At 47.8% G+C, this 17098-nt stretch overlaps 1 long non-coding RNA gene across 1 annotated transcript; it reads left to right on the forward strand.

Moving 5' to 3' along the window:
• Positions 1-2959: 2959 nt before the first annotated feature.
• On the forward strand, positions 2960-12618 carry LOC111558409. The gene is made up of 2 exons (XR_002739301.2): positions 2960-3168; positions 11108-12618. It is a non-coding gene; the product is annotated as an uncharacterized LOC111558409 (long non-coding RNA).
• The last annotated feature ends 4480 nt before the right edge of the window (positions 12619-17098 follow it).

Raw genomic sequence — 17098 nt, forward strand, 5'->3', positions numbered from 1 at the left:
ACCCCTGCATTAACTGGGCCCTTTCTTCTGGGGCTTAGCACCTGGTTGCCCTGCAGGCACCGATCAAGTTTCCGAGCGAAGCGAGCAGGTGGGGCCTTGGCCTTGTCGTCCTTCAGAACGGTTTTCCTCGTGTCCCGTTGTTAATAATGCAAAGCTTTCCTGAGTCTGTCGTTCCACCCTCACAAGACAAATCATCACCCCTCAAGCTTTGGCCCCAGGACCAGTCTGCTGTAGAATGAGATCCAAGTCGAGTAAGGCGCCTGGGTGCGACTTTCTGGAAAAAGCTCTGGGGACGCAGTTGCTAATCAGAAAATGAGTTACGGGTCTCTGTGGTGGGAGGAAGAACTGGTATTAATTATGTTCCAGAAAACGAAAAGCCGTGGGTAGTCTGACTTTAAAACCTTCAGTTTGGGGCGCCTGGGTGGCGCAGTCGGTTAAGCGTCCGACTTCAGCCAGGTCACGATCTCGCGGTCCGTGAGTTCGAGCCCCGCGTCAGGCTCTGGGCTGATGGCTCGGAGCCTGGAGCCTGCTTCCGATTCTGTGTCTCCCTCTCTCTCTGCCCCTCCCCCGTTCATGCTCTGTCTCTCTCTGTCCCAAAAATAAATAAAAAACATTGAAAAAAAAATTAAAAAAAAAACAAACCTTCAGTTGACTGGGAGAATAGATGTCACCTTTTATGTTCCCACAATGGAGACCTTAACAAAGGAAATGCATTTGGCTGAGGCGGGAATTAGAATATGTTGTGGGGTGGCAGAGGGGGTGACCCAGACGGAGTCTGAAAGGAATTCTGAGTTTTCTGGGTGTGCTGGTCTGCAGGTGTCTTAATGACATGAGTTTATATTTGGAGCCTTTTGATTTCTGGCTGAAGGAGAGAGAAGTTTAAGGGCTGGGGAGTAGTTCCCAGGAAAACAGATGAGAACAACCGCGTGAGAAAATTATTACTAGGTTAACATCGGAGTGCAAAGCTGAACTATGCGTTATTCCTGCAATAAATGGAGTGGGTGAACTTTCACGCCACAAACTCAGGCAAGGGGTGTGGCTTTTTAAATGCTTTCTGTTACACATTTTAATTTCCATTTTCTGTGGTCTATCGATGGCACACATTTTATTGCAGCCCATGTAAGACCGGACCCCATTTTTCCCACGTCTGTGTTCCCAGCGTTTGGGAAACGAATTCTATTCATGTGATAACTACCCTCTGAAATTTGCTGAGACATCTTTTAGAGCCCTATTGAAAATATAATAAATATTTCTAAATGTGCCGTCAGATGAAAGTTGTTAATTGCGTTGTTCGACCCTTCTGTGTCTTTGCCGAATGCTTTTGGCTGCTTGACACGTAATTTATCGAGAGCGTTGTGCTGTCATCTACTATCACAGTGATTCGTCAGTTTATTCCTGCAGGGACCATCACTTTTTGCGTGTATCTCTACTGAGTCTATTTAATAACGCGCATCCTGTGTTTAGAATTGTTACATTGCTTGGGTAACTTTAACCTTTTTTTTTTTAATGATTATTTTTTAGAGAGACAGAGAGAGAGAGAGAGAGAGAGAGAGAGAGAGAGACCGAGCACGAGTGGGGGAGGGGCAGAGAGAGAGGGAAACACAGAATCTGAAGCAGGCTTCAGGCTCCGAGCTGTCAGCACAGAGCCTGACGCAGGGCTCGAACCCACCAACCTCGAGATCATGACCTGAGCCAAAGCTGGAGGCGTAACTGACTGAGCTACGCAGGTGCCCCTTTGCTTTCTTCATTTAAAAAATCCTCTCCTAGGATCAATATTCATATATTTCCCTTGATCCCCGCTTCCTAAATCTCATGTCACAGATTCTGTGGGGATGTGCCATTTTCTTAAAGTCCAACTGAGTTGTTTCCAGATGCAGCCTTTCTGTCTACGTGTTTATCAACAAGTTTTTTTTTTCTCTTTTGTAGATTGAGGTGAAATTCACACAGCATAAAATTAACCATTTTGAAGGGAGTAATTCTACAGCGTGTCGTACAATCACAGGTGTCGCAGCCACCTCTGTCTCATTCCAAGTTATAACAAGCTCTCCCCTTGTTCTGTTCTATGATGTACAGATGGTCCCCAACTTACGGTGGTTTGACTTGCAATTTCTTTGACTTTATGATGGTGCAAAAGCACTATACATTGAATAGAAACTGCACCTCGAGTTTTGAATTTGGATCGTTTCCCAGGCTGGAGACACTCCCTGGTGATGCTGGGCGGCACCGTGGCTCACAGGTAGCCACGTGATATCCTGGGTCGACAATCAACACAGTGTCAACCATTCTGTCTCCATACAACCCTTGTGTTTTTTTCAGTACAGGATTCAATGAGGTCACATGAGATATTCAACACTTTATTACAAACTAGGCTTCGTGGTGGATGGTGTTTCCCAGCTGTCGGCTCACGTAAGTGTTCTGAGTACTCGTAAGGTTGGTGAGGCTAAGCGGTGATGCTCGGTAGGTTACGTGTTATAAATGCATTTTCAGCTTATGATGTTTTCCATTTACAACAGGTGTACCAGGATGTAACCCCACTGTAAGTCGAGGAAGATCTGTATTTTATTAGGCCTCATTCTGCGTTCTAATTTTGTTCAAAAAGATCTATGCACACCCCGTATCTTCTGGAGGAGGGGTGGCTGCCCTTGCCCTCAGTCCCCGTCCACTCTGCTGTTAGAATAACCATACGTCGCAGCTGAGGTCAAAACGCAGATGAATGCCTCCAATCCTGCCTCATCTGGCTGTGGTCGGTGTCCTGAGCTAGGGTTAACTAGGGTGGCTCCTTCTAACTCAGAGGATTCCTGTCCTACTGACTTTATTTTTTAATTTGTTTTTGCTTTTCGAAATTGACATACGATTGGGGGGCCTGGGTGACTCAGTTGGTTGAGCGTCTGTCTGCCTTTGATTTCGGCCCAGGTCATGATCTCACGGTTCGTGAGGTCGAGCCCCGTCTGGGGCTCTGTGCTGACGGTGCGGAGCCTGCTTGGGATTCTCTCTCTCCCTTGCTCTCTGTCCCTCCCCTGCTTGTGCTCTCTCTCCCCAAATAAATAAATAATACTGCTTGCTTGTTACAGATGCTGAGTGCTGGATTCCAAGAAAACCACAATGCCCACTAAGGGTTGTTGCTAGAGCACTGACTGACTCTCCCCAGCTGCGTGCTTTAGAGTGAGGGTATGTAATTCCCACGCATGGGATGGGACACTGCAGGGATCCAGCACCCTTCCCCCCTTCCCCCCACTTTGTCCCCGTTGCCCTCCAGACATCCCCATAGGCAGAAAGGAGGGGGATGTGAACAGATGGCACTTTGGCCACTAAAACACAGACACACAGGAGGGGAAGGGTCTGATTTCCTCTTTCTGTTTGGTGCAGACCCCACTTCTGTAATCTGGAGCGGCAGGAATCGGGGGAGGGACTAAACGTCTTCCAAACGTTCTGATTGTAGGTGACAGGTTTGGGTGGGATACACCAGGGCTTCTGACTGCTCTTGCCGAGGTGTTCCGGTCAGGTGCTCCCACTCTGGCAACAGGTTGACTGCCGGCATGAGAGCCTTGTGATTGTGGTTGTTTATTTTCCCAAATTTTTGCATTTGGCTTTCTCGTCATAAATTCTTTAATCCTCTGGAAAGTTGGGAGGGCTGCATCAGGAAATCGGCAGAGTTGTTGCTGTTGTTGTTGTTGTTAAATGATACTCTGAGGCCCATACACCCGGGTACCAAGGGCACAGCATGGTGGTTGGTGGGGGGCTGTCTGGAAGATCGTCGAATTGGGGCCTTTCATGAATAAATGGTGCCTGAACGTTTGATGGCACTCAGGTTCTTGTTCCCGAAGCCTCCATTGGATAAGGGGTCCTAGGATGACTCTGAAGACACGTTTCATGCGGAGGAAGGGTCATGGTCTTAGTCTCAGCCACCTGGTCGGACATCAGGAAGAGACTGAAGGGAGAACCCCCAGTCACCGCCGTGTCCTCTGTCCTGTGGGCTGGTCACTGCACAGCCATGTCCCATGACTTGGCAAGGTCACCGCCGCCCTGGGAGGACACACACACCGTGGGTTCTGGAAATTCTCACTTCTTCGCAGCTTCTGCAATACCGTTCCCTTCCTTCTCCAGGGGGGATCACCCACAGGTATTGGCAGGTCCATCTGAGATAAGGGGGCAAAGCGACCGAACAAGAGAGGCAGCTCCGATGACCTGAATTTCATTGATAAGCTCAGTCATCTTACTTCGCTTCATTGATTTTTTTTTTCATGGATCTGATCACCACCTCACACATATTTTTTTCTATTTGTTTCTCCCACTGAAATAGAAGTTTGCTTTTTTCTGAACTGTATCACGATTGCTGAGAACACGGCAAAATAAGTTAACGATGACAAAAATCAATATCCGTGGCATTAAGGCAGGTCTTTGGGTGGCTCGAGTGGCAGTGGCATAGAGCTGGTTGTCAGGATGCCCGACGCCCATCCACAGCCGGCCCCCTTGCTCCTCTCCCGAAGAATGGAAGAGTGCTCTCTTCTATGTTGGCTGGCCTTGGGCTCACTCTCCTGCTATGAGGAGCCATCTTGCTGAGCAGGATGTCAGGCAGAGTCAGCCCTGCCCACACCTCAAGGCTCCTGGCTCACAATATCAGAGGAACGGCTTTTGGCTTTGGAGTTGGCATTGGCTGGAGCATTACATTTTTAGCAGCTTTTTTTGCTTAATGTTTATTTTTGACAGAGAAAGAGACAGAGTGTGAGCAGGGGAGGGGCAGAGAGAGGGGGAGACACAGAATCAGAAGCAGGCTCCAGGCTCCAAGCTGTCAGCACAGAGCCCGACGCGGGGCTCGAACCCATGAACTGTGAGATCATGACCTGAGCCGAAGTCGGACGCTTAACCGACTGAGCCACCCAGGTGCCCCAATAGGCCACATTTTTAGAGGCTTTTTAAAGTCTACCCAGTCTCAGCCTGAGGGCACACTGCTTTTGTGCACATACCCTTTCCTGAGGACTTTTCTGACCATTCGGTATGGTTTCTGAGCCCAGGGAGAAGTTCATCTACATGTGACTTCCCAGTTGCCTTAAATGAAAAGCCAGAGGCCAGACTGTTTTATTAGTAGGGCCACTCAGTCATCCTGGTTTGCCTGGTTTGTGACTATTGTCTCAGTGTAATTATTTTTTTTTTTAATTTTTTAATGTTTATTTTTGAGAGAGAAAGGGAGAGAGACAGAGAGAGAGGAAGAGAGAAAGCATGAGCAGGGGAGGGGCAGAGAGAGAGAGAGAGAGAGAGAGAGAGAGAGAGAGAGAGACGGAATCTGAAGCAGGGTCCAGGCTCTGAGCTATCAGTACACAGCCCTATGCAAGGCTCGAACGCATGAACCTTGAGGTCATGACCTGAGCCGAAGTCGGAGGCTTAACCGACTGAGTCCCCCAGGCGCCCCATGTCCCAGTGCAATTATTAAAGTCCCTCTTCTACTCTTGAATGGATCCAGTTTGGACAAGAAGTTCTGCCTCCTCCTCCTCCTCTCAGGCTCTGCGTGATCCGCCCACCCCTCCTGACGCACTTCTTTGTCCGTATCTCCTAATATCACCCCCCTTCCTCCTCTGCTGTGGCCACATTCAGCTCCTTACTGTTCCTTGAGCTTCTGGATGTGTTTCCCCCCCACCCCTTCACAGGACCTGTTTCTATTTCTGTGAACCCTCTTCCATGGATATCTGCATAATCCATTCGTTCAAGTCTTAAATTTTACCTTCTCCTCGAGACGTAGTCTGACCACCCGATATAAAATTGCAACCCTCCCTCCTACATCACTGACACCCTCATTCCACTCTGGTGTTTCTTACCTCAGTAAGTTTCTATAGCTTTACTTGTACCTCATGTTTATTGTTCCTCTTCCCGCTAGGAAATGGGCTCCGTGAGGGTAGGGACCTCGTGTTGTTCTGTTCCCCAGTGTAGCAGAAGATCCCAGAATGCCTCACACAGAGCGAGCATCAATACACATTTGGTGAATGAATGAGTGAAGGAAGGAACGAAAACTTACGTTGTCTGTGTTCTGTTTCCTCAAAGACGTGGCAGGTGACTGTCTATCTGTGAAGATCCAAGGCGTTACTAGCTGGTGACGACTTACTAGTTTCCCTAAACTGCATATAGCTTTTTCATTGTTATTTCCCAGGGGAGCTGCACCTTTTCACAGCGTAGGGCTTGGCCGTTTTCTCACAGACCAATTTAGGGGAAATTCGGAAGAGAGGCAGATCTTTCAGAGCCCTAGAAACGATCCCACAGAAGCAACTCTCTATTTTACCTAAAAGACAGGCTGAACCAGCAGAAATGGTTCTGGAAGTAAAGAAAGTATCAACGTTGGCATCATGCCATGCGGTTTATGGAGCTCTCTCAATCCCACTATCCAACAGAACCCTGATCGCAGCACTTCCTGCCATCCCTCTTTAGTTCAGGCGGAAACAGAGCCAGAGGAAACGATGACTTCCTGTATGATATATGGCTGGTTCAATGGCAGAGTGGTGAAGTGCCAAGGGGACTTCACACCCCTGGTTTAGTACCACACTGTCTGAGGTCCCTTCGTAACTCTGTCAGGCCACCTCTGCGTTACGTGTGCCTTTTGGGGTCTTCGGGAAAGTGTACAAGACACAGAGCATGTCGCAACCCACAGTGTGTGAGAGGATGTCGTCCAGTTCCGGGATGGACACCAAGGGAGCAAGGCCATGGGCGTTTCCTACCCAGATGCAAATGGACATTTTATGCAAGATTTTCATGAGAGACAAAGACTCTTTCTTGGGACATTTCACAGTCCCCTCCTAGTGTCTTTCTACCCTCAGGACCATGACAACCGCACACACAATAATAATGAGACTTACCAGGTAACAAGCACTATGTGTTGTGGACTATTCTGAGTGCACTGCACCTGTTAATTCGCCTACATCTTACGTCAACTCTGTGTAGCATGATTATTAACGCATTTCCCACGAAAGGTCCCAAAAGCACATTTGAGCCCATGCCACAGCTAGAAATTGGTGGACAGGGGATTTCAACCCACGTGGCCCATGCTCCAGAAAAGCGCCTGCCGTCCAATTGAAATATAATGCAAGCTGCATGTTTGGCTTTAAAAAAAAATTTTTTTTAATGTTTATTTATTTTTGAGAGAGACAAAGAGACAGAGCACAAGCAGGGGAGGGGCAGAGAGAGAGAGAGGGAGACACTGAATCCGAGGCAGGCTCCAGGCTCCGAGCTGGCAGCACAGAGCCCGACGCGGGGCTCGAACTCACGAACCGTGAGATCATGACCTGAGCGAAGTCGGACGCTTCACCGACTGAGCCACCCAGGCGGCCCACCGCATGTGTGGTTTTCAATTTTCTAGTAGTTACATTAAAAAGGGAAAAGAAACATCCATGTAGGTACCTAGGGAGTCTTATGCTGAGTGAAATAAGTCAGAGAAAGACAAATACCGTGTGATTTCACTCCTAGGCGGAATCTAAAAAGCAAGCAAACAAAAGCAGAAGCAGGCCCATCGATACAGAGGGCAAACCGGTGGTGGCCAGAGGAGGGGGGATGGGAAGAGATGGGCAAAATGGGGGAGGGGAACGGGAGGTACAGCTTCCAGCTCTGGAAGGAATAAGTCACAGGGATGAAAGGCACAGCAGAGGGAACACAGTCAATGGTGCCGTAATAGCCTGTAGGGTGACAGATGGCAACTATGCTCGTGGGGAACGTGACATAATGGATAGAGATGTGCATTCAGTGTGTTGTACCCCTGAGACTAATGTGACATTGTGTGTCGATCATACTGCACTAACAAATAAGCAAACGTACAAAGAAACAAATGAAGTCAATTTTAATAAAGTGTGCGATTTAACCCAATATATCAAAAAATTAATACTTCAACGCACAGTCATAAAAATTATTTGCATGATCGTTCACATTTTGGTCCTAAGTCTTCGAAGTATTGTGTGCATTTTACTCCTAGAGCACGTCTCAGCCTGGATTCTAAATTTTAATCAGAAATCCTTAATCTGTATTTAGATTTCATTAAATGTCTGGTTGAAAAAGTAGATTTACATATTCAAGTTACTTCAATCGTACCCCAGGTATTCCAGTAACCGGATCAAGTACGAGTTTTTAAATTAAAATTAAATACAGTGTAAAGTTCAGTTCATCTACTGCACATGTGGAGGGTCCCATTGCCCCTGTGGTTGGTGGCTGCTGTGCAGGGACCACCAGCTCCCAGGCCCGCACCCCTGACGCCAGACTGCTCTGATTTCTGGGAGAGCCCCCTGCCCCCCGCCACTGTGGCTCAGCCCCGACTTCCCCATCCCTCAGCAGCTCCTATGATCTCCTCCTGAGCTTTTCAGATCTTCCGTCATTCGGCCCATAATCCCCATCTTTATTTTTAGCATTAACATCAAACGCCTTGAGTTACACAGATGCCCACATCATGGGTGGAGAAGGCCGAACAACATCATAAAACTAAGAAACAAATGACTGTGTCGGTTTTCCCTGTTAGCTCTGCTTAACATATGCGAGAATTCAGGACAAGGTAGGAAGATCTCTCACCCACCCCCGCCCCCGGGGTGGAAATAATAGCTGGATTAGTTTGCATGTCAGAGCCTCTGCTTAACGAGGGTCCAAAATAGCTCCTTTGATGATGATCGAAACTCCTGCACAGCCTCTCTGCGTCCCTGCGGGCGGGCGAACTGGGGAGAGGGAGACGACTGGCAAGAAATGGAAAAGAGGAAGCGGCAACTTTCCGATCTGGTGTTCGGGGAGGAAGTCCTTGCCTTTCTGCAGCCGAGAGGGCAGAGAACAAGAAGAGAAGGGAGATCTGTCCAGCACTGGGAGGGTGGTTCATGCAACTGGGGAAAGTACTTTTACTCTGATTTGATCTCACTCGGTTGTAAGTTCCAACAGCCACATGTGGTCGGGGCCGCCACGCTGGGGAGCACACAGAGGTCTGTAGGGACAGACAGACGAGGGACAGCGGCCCCTCTTCCGCTGTAGGCCCTGCACGAACTGGACGTGGTTGAGCCCTACTGAGGTGAGATGGGGGCCGAATATGAGAAACTTCTGTTTCCCGGGACTTGGGCATCTGTGCCCGGAGCTCAAGAGAATGCAGTCACTACCGTGTGTGAAGAGCCTCAGACGTGGGCGGGCAAAGCTGTAAGGGCCCCAGGTAGGTGAGTTCCTGATAGAAGACGCTCATTCTGCTTCTGCTCTGAACATTAGGAGACGTTCTTTATTTTTTTTAATTAAAATGTTTTTAATGTTTATGTATTTTTTGAGAGAGAAAGAGAGAGAGCGAATGGGGGAGGGGCAGAGAGAAAGGGAGACATAGAATCCCAAGCAGGCTCCAGGCTCCGAGCCGGCAGCACAGAGCCCCATGCGGGGCTCGAACTCACAGACCGCGAGATCGTGACCTGAGCGGAAGTCAGACGCTCAACCGACGGAGCTGCCCAGACGCCCCAGGAGACATTCTTTAAAATGGACTTTCATGAATCGTCTGACGATCTGTGAAATAAAAAACAAACAAACAACGAAGGCTGTCCCTCCCCGGAGTGGAACGCTGCCTCAGAGGGAGAAGGCATGTCTTCTGATGGCCTTTCGTGATTGGGTGGCTGTTATGCCTACGGTTCCCGAGACAGAAAATGGATTTGCCAGGGTAGCGATGTGAACCAGTGGGGTTTGAGCCACACAACAGGCACTGATCTGAGTGATTTATATGCATTCATCTGTGCGACCCTCAAGTTCCGCTATTATTCCATTTTCCAGGTAAGGCAATTCAAACATGGGTTAAGTGACTTGCTCAAGGTCGCAGCTGACGCAGCCAAGCCCAGGAATGGGGTTTGATCCCAGGCATCGCGGTCGCCTGGACGATCACTGGTTCCCTCTCGCTCTACTGAGTCCGCCTCTCGGGGGTTTGCTGTGGCTGTGACACTGTGTGTGGCTGTGACACTGTGTGTGGCTGTGACACTGTGTGTGTGCATGTGGGGCGAGCCTCCCAAAGATGGTGCATTTGTGCACAGCCTGGCAGGCGAGGAGCTGGAAGAACCAGGCACGGGCCATCGGTGCTGCCGTCGAGTGGGAGAGAATTGGCCTTGGAATTGGAGCCTCTGGTTTCGTACTACTGAGGTGCTGGGAAATATTACTTATTTCATTTGGCTACTGAGATTGCATAAAACATGCATGCAGAAGGGCTTTGCAAAGCATACGGTAGGATGGATCCTGAAGAATCCGGAACACTGGTCCACTGGCCATTAAGGGATGCCACAGACGTCTCGGAGATGACACGGTTACAGGACTTAGTGGTTTACCTAAGATTTGGGCGCAGTTCTGAATTTTTTACATCCTGCAGCTCAAGAATTCCTCCCCCTCAAGCGTGAAAGAGAGGCCTGAGGGCTTTCTTGTAATTTCAGATTTCCTGTGTCTTCGAGTTGCCTTCATATCAGGGCAACCAAACGTCTGGTTTGTGACCCCGATCGCAAGCAGCAAAGCGATTCAAGAAGAAAGGGATCCCCTTGTTTATGTCACCACAGGCCGGCACAGCCCCTCAGAGCCCGTCCCGGAGACCAAAGGCACCTGGGTCCCGGGTGGGTGTCGCGTGTGTGCGTGGCTGCCACACCTCCGAGGCGCCACGCCTTCGTCGCGCCTGGCTCCAGCTGCAACCCGAGTGAGGGGCCCTGCGTGCGTCCCCCGAGCATGCCGCCATGCTGTTGTGGTTGTGGTCACACCTCGTGGAAGAGCTAGAAGGCCATGGACATACGCAGAGGGTGGGGAGGCTGCCTTACCAGCAATGAGTTTAAAGTGTCCCTTAAAGCTGGAAAAGGACACTATGGATAAGCTGCATCAAAACCCATAAAAAAATGTTTGCAGTGAGAAATAAAGGGCGATTTATCAGATCCTGGAGGATCATTCCCTGGTTATATACGTGACACAACGGGCAATGGTTAAGCTCAAACGGTGGGCTAGCCTTTGGGCTGCGGAATGTTGGCACGTTACCTTCCTCCTCTTCCCCACATCGCTGCAAAGTGGGCGTTATATCTTCCTTGATGGAGAAGACTCAGGCTAAGAGATATCCCCAAAGCCCAGAGCTGGTGACTAGAAGGATGTGTTTTTGTTTGTTTGTTTGAAGCAGGTTTCACGCTTAGTGCGGAGCTTGAACGTGGGGCTTGAACTCACCGCCCTGAGATCAAAACCTGAGCTGAGATCAAGAGTGGGATGCTTAACCGACTGAGCCACCCGGGCGTCCCCTGGAAGGATGCGAAGATATGTAAGAGTTGTAGAGTCCCTGCTCTTTGCTCTACACCTGCTTGCCCACCTTGAGTCTCAGGTGAGAAGCCTTGGGTAACCAATTCTGGGGGATATCTCTAGCACGCAGTAACACTGTGGGTGGACAGCAGCAGATGACTCACCAGGTTCACAGGACAGCTTAGGGTATATCAGGGACCAGCCCCCTCTTTCACTTGATCTTAGCCAAATGGCCGAGAAGCGATGCCCCCTCTTTCAGTAGTAGAGACTTAGTGCCAAGGCCTACTCCACCAAGAGGAGTTCCAGTCTTGTGTATGCTAACGGAGGGAGAGTTTCTAAAAATGCATGGGTGTGATGTGATGGCTCAGATTTTGTTGAGATTTAATATGTGAAACCCTGGTCCAAATTCTATATTCTCTGCAGTTTCTTCTCAGGTTGGCCCTTCCGATCACCATAATAGCCCTGGTTTGAACAGGAACGTCTATAGTCATCAACATGAAGGACAAATCCAGGCTGTGATGTTTTCCTTTTCGATGTTCTTACCTCCTTCTTAGGGAGTTCTTGATAGTATGCAATGTACAACATTGCCAATTAAGTTATTAAAGTTTTAAATGCTTCTAGCCATTACAGATTTCCAGGCACCCATTATGACATTTTAAGAGTAGGTCTGTCTACTTCAACGCAAGTGTGGTACTTAGAGAGCTCGAGTTACAGACACTTTGGGTATCAGAGGAACCAGGTCCAACAGGGGCTGTAAAGGAGGAGGACAAACGGGGTGAGGCTGTCGTGAGTGGAGCCTGGGAAAATAGAGGGAGCAGAGGGAGCTGTCACGTGGACAGAGGCCTGCAGGCTGGGACGGCACCACTGGGCATGAGCCCTCTTGTCCTGTCCTCTCACTTCCAGAGCCCTGGGCACAGACAGAGCTTGTGGCTCAGCTCTGTCCCCACCGAGTGAGGCAACCACCACCATCCGATTGGCATGGACCCTCACAGGGGCAACTCTTCTCCATCTCAGCCCTAGTTTGGTAGAACAACAGGACTATTTTACAGATCCCTCAGGTCGCGGAGGCAAAAGACAGAGGGCAGCCCAGAATTTTCTGCACTTTGAATTAGACTGACTAAATACATTACATTAGATTAGAAAACATGTGTGACAAAACACCGCTCTTCCCACGACTACAGGAACTCGTAGCCAGTGAGGAAAACGGTCTGAAAGGCTCGCCACAGAAGGGCTACGGGCTTGTCTCTCTGGACGGTGGGTCACGAGTGTCGGTTTTTTGCTACTTTTGTTGGGCTCCATTTTTTGATTTTCAGTCAAGACTCAAATTGCTTTTGTAATAACAACAGAAAGAAAATGGCGTGCACTTAATGAAAGAAATAATAAAATAGCTTTTTGATATTCGGGTGGTTTTACTTTTGTTTTCTAGCATAAACAGTCTAGAATAAGAATAAACTGGCTGAAAATAAGTTGGACTTACAAAACAAAAAGGCAGAGCAAAATCTTTAATTTTGGAAAAATTTTAAAAACTGAAACCTTGGGGTGCCTGGGTGGCTCAGTCGGTTAAGCATCCGCCTTTGGCTCAGGTCATGATCTCAGGGTTCGAGGGTTCAAGTCCCGCATCCGGCTCTGTGCTGACAGCTCGGAGCCCGGAACCTGTTTTGGATTCTGTGTCTCCCTCTTTCTCTGCACCTCCCCCATTTATGCTCTGTCTCTCAAAAATGAATAAAAAACGTTAAAAAACAAAAACAAAAACAAAAACCTTTCTAAATAGCTGCAGGAGAGTGTTATGGTGTGCCATACCACCAATGCTAAAAAAAAGTATCGAAACCTTTGATTTTTCAAAATTGTTAAATATTGCATAGATACACACAGCACTTGCTTAAGATGCAAAAGGTATATCTGCACAAAAAATATCTATGTGCCTGTCACCTGATTTATAAAATACAGTATTACCTTCATTTCTGAAGCTCCCCGGTTGCCCCTCCAGTCCCACCTACCTCCTGCTCCCCTGAAATAACTACTATCCTGAATTTTCTGTGTTTTGATCCCTCTGCTTTTCTTTGAAGTTTTGTACCAATAAATATTATTGAATTTGTACATTTTTAGACTATAAATAAATGGAATAATATTACATATATTCTTCAACAACTCACTAAGATTCATTCATGTTATTATTGTGACTGCAGATCTTTTCACAGTTGTATAATATTCCACTATGTCACTGTATGGATATACCACAGTTTATTTCTCCATTCCACTGTTGTTTACTTTTTTTTTCTTTAACAAACAGTACTGCTAAAAAGCTTCCCTAGGACTTGGAGTGCAGCGTCAGAGGATAGGTGTATCTTTAAAATTAATACGTAATGAATATTTGTAAACCACACATCTGATAAGGGTTATTATCCAAAATAAATAAGGAGCTCATACAACTCAATAGCAAAAGAACACATACTCCAATTTCAAAATGGGCAAAGAACCTGAACAGGCACTTAGCATCATCAAAAAGACAAGAGGTTACAAGTGTTGGTGAGGATGTGGAGAAAAGAGAACCCTCACGCACTGTTGGTGGGTTTGTAAGTTGGTGCAGCCACTGGGGAAAACAGTACGGAGGGTCCTCAAAAAACTAAAAATAGAACTACCACGTGAGCCAGTGATTCTACTTCTGGGTATAAACCCAAAGGAGAGGAAACCACTGTCCCGAAGAGGTACGTGCACCCCCGTGTTCGTTGCTGCATTCTTCACAAAAGCAAAGACGTGAAAACAACCCAAGTGTCTGTCAGTAGATGAATGCATAAACATGCGGTGTAGATGCACGGTGGAAGGACATTCTACCATTTGAGGATGGACCCGGAGGGCGTTATGCTAACTGCAATAAGTCGGAGAAAGAAATATTATCTGACCCCACTTACATGTGGAATCTGAAAAAAGCCAAACTCCTAGTAATAGAGGTCAGATGTGTGGTTGCCAGAGGCGGGGAGTCAGGGGTGGGGGGACTGGGTGAAGGTGGTCAAACTTGCCGTGACAAGATAAAAACCTCCTGAGCATGTAGCGTCCAGCGTGGTGACAATGGGTCGCAATCCTCTATTGTACATCTGAAAGTTGCTAAGAGAGAGCTTAGGAGTTCTCATCACAAGGAAAAAAAATCGTAACCATGTGAGGTGATGGATGTTATAGACCTATTGAGGTGATCGTTTCACAAAACATCCAACTATCAAATCATCATGCCATATGCATTAAACTTATAAATACTATGTCAATTTTATCTTTTTAAGTGTATTTATTTATTTTGAGGGAGAGAGAGAGAGAGAGAGAGAGAGAGAGAGAGAAAGCAGGGGAGGGACAGAGAAAGAGGACGAGAGAGAATCCCAGGCAGGCTCCATGCTGTCAGTGCAGAGCCCGATGCGGGACTCGAACTCACGAACTGTGAGATCACGACCTGAGCTGAAATTAAGAGTTGGACGCTTCACCAACTGAGCCACCCAGGCGCCCCGTCAGCTATATCTTAATAAAACTGGGAAAAAAAAAACCCAAATTCACAGATAACACCTCAATATGCTCCAAACACGCTGTGTGGACGTGTTACAGCCTGCAGTTACAAGCTTTTCCGTGTGGCCACATCCTCAGCATATTTGGATTTGTCAGACCTGTATTCGCGTCTCTGCCGATGGGGAAATACGGCCCCACCATGGTTTACGCGTTCATGTCCTTGATGACCTGTACTGAGGTCGAACGGCTGCTCATGTGTGAGTCTCACAGCTGTGTTTTCTCCTGTGCCGCCCACACCCCTGGCTCATTTGTCTGTTGAGCTGCGTGGCCGCCTTCTTCGAGATTTATGGGACCTCTGTGTACGTTATGGGCCTGCACACCCCTTCTTCCAGTTTCTGGCTGGGTCTTCCCACTTTCTCTGACATGTTTTAATTAACAGACGGTGCCGATTTTAATGCCATATAATTTATCAACTTCTTTTTCCGTGGTTTTCATTCTGGATCCGTCACTGCCCAACTGCCGTGAAGCTACCGGTTTATGTCTTCTCCTAAAAGCGTTATGGCTCTTTCTTAAGTTTTCAATCCACTTGAAACGGATTTATGCGTGTCGCTTCCTGTCTATTTCATATGGAAATAGGCACCGAACTGTTAACGCAGTTCCTCCGGTCAGACAAGCACTTACACAGATCAGGTTCCATAACTTCACTTGATGAAAATGGATTTTGCCAACTTCTGGTGCCTGGTTTTTTTTCTCGTCCTTTTAGGTTATTTGAGACTTCTACTGTGCTAACCAACACAGGCAAGCTTCCCTTCTTTCTTTGTGTTTTCAAACATGTGTGTTGAGTATTTTCTGCGGCTCCAAGGGAAACACAAACAGCTTGATCGGAACAGAATCCGGTGACAAGCCTCTGCAAATTGTTCTTCCAAATGGATTTCTCTCCACTAATCAAAACTCTAGAGGTGCACCTTTTCAAGCACCTGCAAGTTCACTAATCAGTATTACGAACTGACTTTCTTCTAGGTCATCTGTTGCAAAGATGAAGTCTAGCTCTCCCCCCAGAATCTGACGTGCCTGGCTCCGTCACTCCACTGACCCTCAGGAAATGCAGGGGACTTTGACGGTTCTCTAGCCGGGAGGAGAGCTGAAGTCACCTGCTTCGCTCTGTGGAATCAGACATGCTTCCACGAATATTTTTTCCATTTGTGAATGACATGGGGGCGGGGGGCGTGTGCGGGTGTGTGTGTCTGAGCATCTTCCTAGTATTTTATTTGTGCAGAAGCAGACTGCTATTTGGTTAAGATTTCAGGTCCCGGAGAAGGACTACTTGGGATCAAGTTCTAATTCTGCTACTAGACCTTTGTGACCTTGGGCAGGGAACGTCATCTCTTCACATCTTAGTTTCTCCAGCTAGACATGGACACCAGAATTGTTGCCCTCCGTGGGGGGATGTGGTTGGGCCTGGAGAATCCCCGAAATGGCATAAGGGTGCACCCCTTCCCTCTCAGATCCCCCACATGGGCTGTGTCCCCAGCCCCCACGTCTTCTGCTCCCCCGGAAGAGAACGCCTGCCTGCTCCTGTCTGATGGTGACGGGCTGCAGAGAATGGGATCCAGTCTCTAAAGTATGTCATGTGGGGCGTGTTTTGTTAGGGCTGAAACTGCTATGAGCTGCAATAAGGCTTTGCTGCCCATATATTCATGACACTTAGGTCACCTTGTAATAACGCAACACAGTAAATCAGCTCATGTGTCACATTCTTCCACGGCCACTTTGGTGGCTAGTCTCTTAGTTCTGTGGGTTCAGGCATGTTTTCATATTTTACTGTTAGAGTTGTGTTAGGGGGCACCTGGGTGGCTCCGTCGGTTAAGCATCTGACTTCGGCTCAGGTCATGATCTCATGGTTCGTGGGTTTGAGCCCAGCATCGGGCTCTGTGCTGACAGCTGGGAGCCTGGAGCCTGCTTCCGATTCTGTGTCTCCCTCTCTGTCTGCTTCTCCCCTGCTCATGCTCTATTTCTCTCTTTCTCAAAAAATAAATAAACATTAAAAAATTACGTTAGGATGAAGAGCCATTTATTCAAGTATGAGCTCACATGTGGGTTTCCTAAGTTAAATACTGACAAGTGGATTGCCAGACTATAATCATTTGCTCTCCCTTCTTGAGAATCTTTATTTTAATGCATTGTAAGACCAGACCAATCTGGGGGTTTCACATCAGTCGTTTCCTTCCTTAGTTTGTGAGTTAGAAGCAAGGGTGTCTTTAGGACGTGTGTGTCTTTGGACAAAGCACCCTCTTTGCTCCCGCTGCCTCTATCATATCGCAAAACTCCAGGGACACCGTTCACTTTCTGTTCTATGTGTCCCATAGAAGTCTCCTTTGTGACAGAACATTTT

Source organism: Felis catus, chromosome F1 (assembly GCF_018350175.1).
Source record: "Felis catus isolate Fca126 chromosome F1, F.catus_Fca126_mat1.0, whole genome shotgun sequence".
In the NCBI taxonomy this organism is placed as follows: Eukaryota; Metazoa; Chordata; class Mammalia; order Carnivora; family Felidae; genus Felis; species Felis catus.